The sequence below is a fragment of the Penaeus vannamei genome, chromosome 4 (assembly GCF_042767895.1).
Source record: "Penaeus vannamei isolate JL-2024 chromosome 4, ASM4276789v1, whole genome shotgun sequence".
Taxonomy (NCBI): domain Eukaryota; kingdom Metazoa; phylum Arthropoda; class Malacostraca; order Decapoda; family Penaeidae; genus Penaeus; species Penaeus vannamei.
This window is the reverse complement of record NC_091552.1, coordinates 22770059-22774878: the sequence shown is the minus strand read 5'-3', so window position 1 is coordinate 22774878 and position 4820 is coordinate 22770059.

The window sequence follows — 4820 nt, the reverse complement described above, 5'->3', positions numbered from 1 at the left end:
CTAAGTACCCCGGACGCCGGCCTCTAAAGCAATGAGAATGGGCGCGGGCATTCTTGGACACCGACCTTCAAGCTAAGTATGCCGGACGCCGGCCTCTAAAGCAATGAGAATGGGCGCGGGCATTCTTGGACACCGACCTTCAAGCTAAGTACGCCGGACGCCAGCTTCTAAAGCAATGAGAAGGGGCGCTGGCGTTCTTGGACACCGACCTCCAAGCAAAGTACCCCGGACGCCGGCCTCTAAAGCGATGTGAAGGGGCGTGGGTGTTCTCGGACACCGACCTCCAAGCTAAGTACCCCGGACGCCGGCCTCTAAAGCAATGTGAAGGGGCGTGGGTGTTCTCGGACACCGACCTCCAAGCTAAGTACGCCGGCCTCTAAAGCGATGTGAAGGGGCGTGGGTGTTCTCGGACACCGACCTCCAAGCTAAGTACCCCGGACGCCGGCATCTAAAGCAATGTGTAGGGGCGCTGGCGTTCTCGGACACCGACCTTCAAGCTAAGCACCCCGGACGCCGGCCTCTAAAGCAATGAGAAGGGGCGCGGGCGTTCTCGGACACCGACCTCCAAGCTAAGTACCCCGGACGCCGGCCTCTAAAGCAATGTGAAGGGGCGCGGGCGTTCTTGGACACCGACCTCCAAGCTAAGTACCCCGGACTCCGGCCTCTAAAGCAATGTGAAGGGGCGTGGGTGTTCTCGGACACCGACCTCCAAGCTAAGTACGCCGGACGCCGGCCTCTAAAGCAATGAGAATGGGCGCGGGCGTTCTCGGACACCGACCTCCAAGCTAAGTACGCCGGACGCCGGCCTCTAAAGCAATGAGAAGGGGCGCGGGCGTTCTTGGACACCGACCTCCAAGCTAAGTACGCCGGACGCCGGCCTCTAAAGCAATGTGAAGGCGCGTGGTTGTTCTCGGACACCGACCTCCAAGCTAAGTACGCCGGACGCCGGCCTCTAAAGCAATGTGAAGGGGCGCGGGCGTTCTCGGACACCGACCTCCAAGCTAAATACATGCCTCCTGGAGAGGGGGCATGGGAATGGTCAGACATCAGCCCCTAAAGTGAAGATGAAGCATGGGTGTTCTTGGACAACAGCCTCCAAAATGGAGATGAGGCAAGGGCGTTCCCGGACGACTGAGTAAAAGACTTAACCTGGATCATCAGCATTCTCAGACATCCTCACCAGTTCTTGCCAATGGGTTACAACAGTCGGCTCTAGAACGCTGAATGGTACCAAAGGCGAGATGTAGTGAAAAGGATAAAGATCAGGGTGGCCCTTCCAATTGCCTGGAAGAACTTCAGGGCACCCTCTGTCAATTACAATCTGAATTAAAGAATACGAGGAAGAAAGTAGTGCTGCAGGAAAAAGGGACCTCTAGACATCCTAGGGGTTGGAGAAGGGAATATACATCAGACAGTGCAGATGAACTTCATGAATATGACCATGGGGCTCATGTGAAGATGCCTGAGTTTGATGGGAAAAAGGGTGGGCAATATTTTGCCCACCCTATTTTGGAAGGAAGTCAAAAGCAGACCCCATGACTAAACTCAACATTATATACAACAAATGAAAGGGGCCATGCTAGAGAGCTGATACAAGACTGCATGACAATGCCTGAAGAAAAGGGGATCGCATTGGCCTTGGAATTGTTTGATGAAGTGTATGGACATAGAGTTCAGTTCTTGCGAAAGGAACTGGAGAAAATAATCAAAGGGGAACATGTGGCAAGTGAAAGTGTGGGTGCTCAGGAAACATTATTTTTTGAGCTTACTTCTTTAGTGGCAAATGCAGAAGGTTTCAGTCTACTCTATCATGGTGATAGTGTCCGCAACGTGGGAGATATTAAATGTAGAATGAATCAGAGATTGCATGACCATTTCAAACAGTATCTACACAAGAGCAATAATAAGACACACTGAAATCCTTAAAGGACTTTGTAAGAGAAGAGTTACAGATTTTGACAACTGATGATGCTGATCTCAATGGGGATGAAGACAACAGAAAAGCAAGAGCAGCAAGAACATCTCATTACCGCCAGAGACAAGAAAGAAATAATAATTGCAAAGATAAAAACTGGAGTTTTGCATTTCTGGAAGTGAGCAAATTAGACAAAGATGCCATGAGGAATTGTAGTTTATGTCATCGACCACCACATTCCTTCCATTTGTGCCCTAGGTTCCAGTCCATGCAAGTTACAGACCACCATTCATATACAGTGACATCCAGGCGGTGCTTTGTGTGCTTAAAGATAGGTCATAGGGCTTGACTGTGCAAGGGTAACACAAGGTATGGCATTGGCGGATGTGCATGAACCCATTCAAAGTGGCTTAGTACGACAGTTAATCCATAGAAGCAAGCAAAGAGAACATGGGAAAAAAGTTACTATCACTTGAGCAACATGGAATCTGTGCATTTGAGTCAGGGCTAGGAGGCGAAGTTGTGCATGGAAAAACAGCCCTACCAGTAGTGCCTGTTATGGCAACTAATCCTGTTCACCAAAATGGTGAACAGATATTTACATATGCTCTACTAGATTGTGGTAGCACAAGGACGCTCTGTACAAAACAGGTGGTTGAGTTCCTTGAGCTGGAGAGCTTGCCGACACAAAACACCATATGGCCCAATGCCATCAATGTGACACAGAAGGTAAATGTAATGGAAAAATGGGAACTCTGGTGAAAAAGGGATATGCAGGAAGAGTAGAGCATACAGGCCCCCAAGGAAAGACCTGGTACTTACCCCATCAACCAGTGTTTAACCCTCATAAACCAGAAGAGACAAGGAGCTATGTTCAAGGGAACAGCACTGAATAGCAAGATTTTGCAGGGACCCCCTCTGATGAACGACCTAGTAGGCATCCTTCTGAGGTTCCGTGAAAGGCACATAGCCATTGCAGCTGACAATGAATGTTTCATCAAATCAAAGTGAAACCAGATGGCAGGGATGTACTCAGGTTTATTTGGTGGCCAGATGGGGACCTCACAGAGAAGCCACTGATATACCGAATGACAGTACATTTGTTTAGGTGTGTGTGGAGCCCCTCTTGTGCTTCTTATGCATTTCAAAGGACTCTAGCGGCTTGGCCTGGTCACATAATGGAGAGAGCACCACAAAACTTCTGTGTAGATGATCTTTTAACGTCGGTAGATGACATAAATTCTGGGATCGAGTGTGCCCAAGTACTCAGGGGGCTTCTGCATCAAGGAGGGTTCAAGCTGACAAATGGATGAACATTTTAAGAGAAGTACTGAAGTCTATCCCTCCCAGTGAAGTGAACCCAAGCATTAAGGATGTTAATCTGGACTTCGAGGGACTCCCCATGGACTGGCCTTTGGGTGTTTGGGATTTAGAAAAGGATTTTCAGCAGAAGCTATGCTGACAGACAACCAGTGGGATAATGAAGACCCCTTCCTCTGGCCCGATGAATCTGCCTGGCCCCCAAAACCGGCTATTCCCAAGTCTAAGGCCAGAGACCCAGAGCTCACGAAAGAGATCACATTAGCTGTCAATCTGCCTCAGTTGGCTCCTGGTACCGCAACTCTGTTAGCACTGTTAGCTCTCAAAGGGGCAGTAGCATGGCTCCTCAGGTTCATCTCCTGGCTAAAAGGCCATTGTAAACGAGAAATTGTGAATACACTTCCTCATCTTGGGATGCATGAACTGCATCTTGCAGAAGTGAAGATGCTGGCCTTAGGATAGAAAAGACACTATTTGCCAGAGATAGTTTCTTTCAAAGGAGCCAAAGGGTCTCCCCTCAAAGTAAATTGTATAGGTTGGAGCCACAACTGGATGAACAAGGACTTAGGCGTATACAAGGCCACACAATACATCAGGATTTAGGAAAAGAAGCTTTAAGTCTGATCCTCATGCCAGCAGTTGACCATGTGACAGTGCTTATTATCATGAAGGTGTGGCTGGCATGCCTGAGAGAACGGTACTGGGTGGTTGCAGGGAGGACTGAAATAGAATGTTTTCCTCGCAACTGCTTTGTCTGTCACAAGGTAAATAGTAAGCCAATTAAGCAATGCCAAGGGGACCTGCTAGTGGAACAGATCACTTCAGGGAAGCCACCTTTTGCTGCAAATGAGGTTGATTGTTTTGTGCCATTCCAAGTGTCTTTGAGACACAAAACAATGAAGAGATATGGTTGTCTCTTTACGTGTTTCAGCTACAGAGCAGCACATATAAAACTTCTTCATTCTCTTGATACTGATGCTTTCCTCAATGCAGTGACCAGGTTTTCTGCATGACGGGCACCCCTGAGAAGATCATCTCTGACAAAGGCACTACCTTTGCCCGGGGTGATAAGGAACTCCAGGAATCATTTGCCAGCTGGGGAGCTGGATCAAGTCTAGATAAGCTGCTTCAAAGAAAAGGCATAGAAGGGGGTTTTCAGCCACCTGCAGCTTTGCATATGGGAGGTGTTTGGGAAAGTTAGATACGGTCAGTCTGAAAGGTACATTCCTCCATCAGTGGCCCTCTAGAGATAGATGATGAATGCCTAGTCACACTTTTTGTGAGATTGAGGCAGTCTTGAATGGTTGGCCAATCACCACTGTCTCCAGTGATCCTAAGGACCTAGAACCACTGACTCCAAATCATATCCTAAGATTGAGGACGGTAGAACATGCTCCCCCTAGGAGACTCTTGGTTGATGGCACGTATCGGTGTCATTGGAGACATGCTCAGATTTTGGCAGATCACTTCTGGAAGAGGTGGAGGAAAGAATATACACACACGCTTCAGATGCAACAATGTCATGTGGAGCACTTCAGGAATCTTGAGGCGGATGATTCCCCGAAATCGATGGACTTTGGGAAGG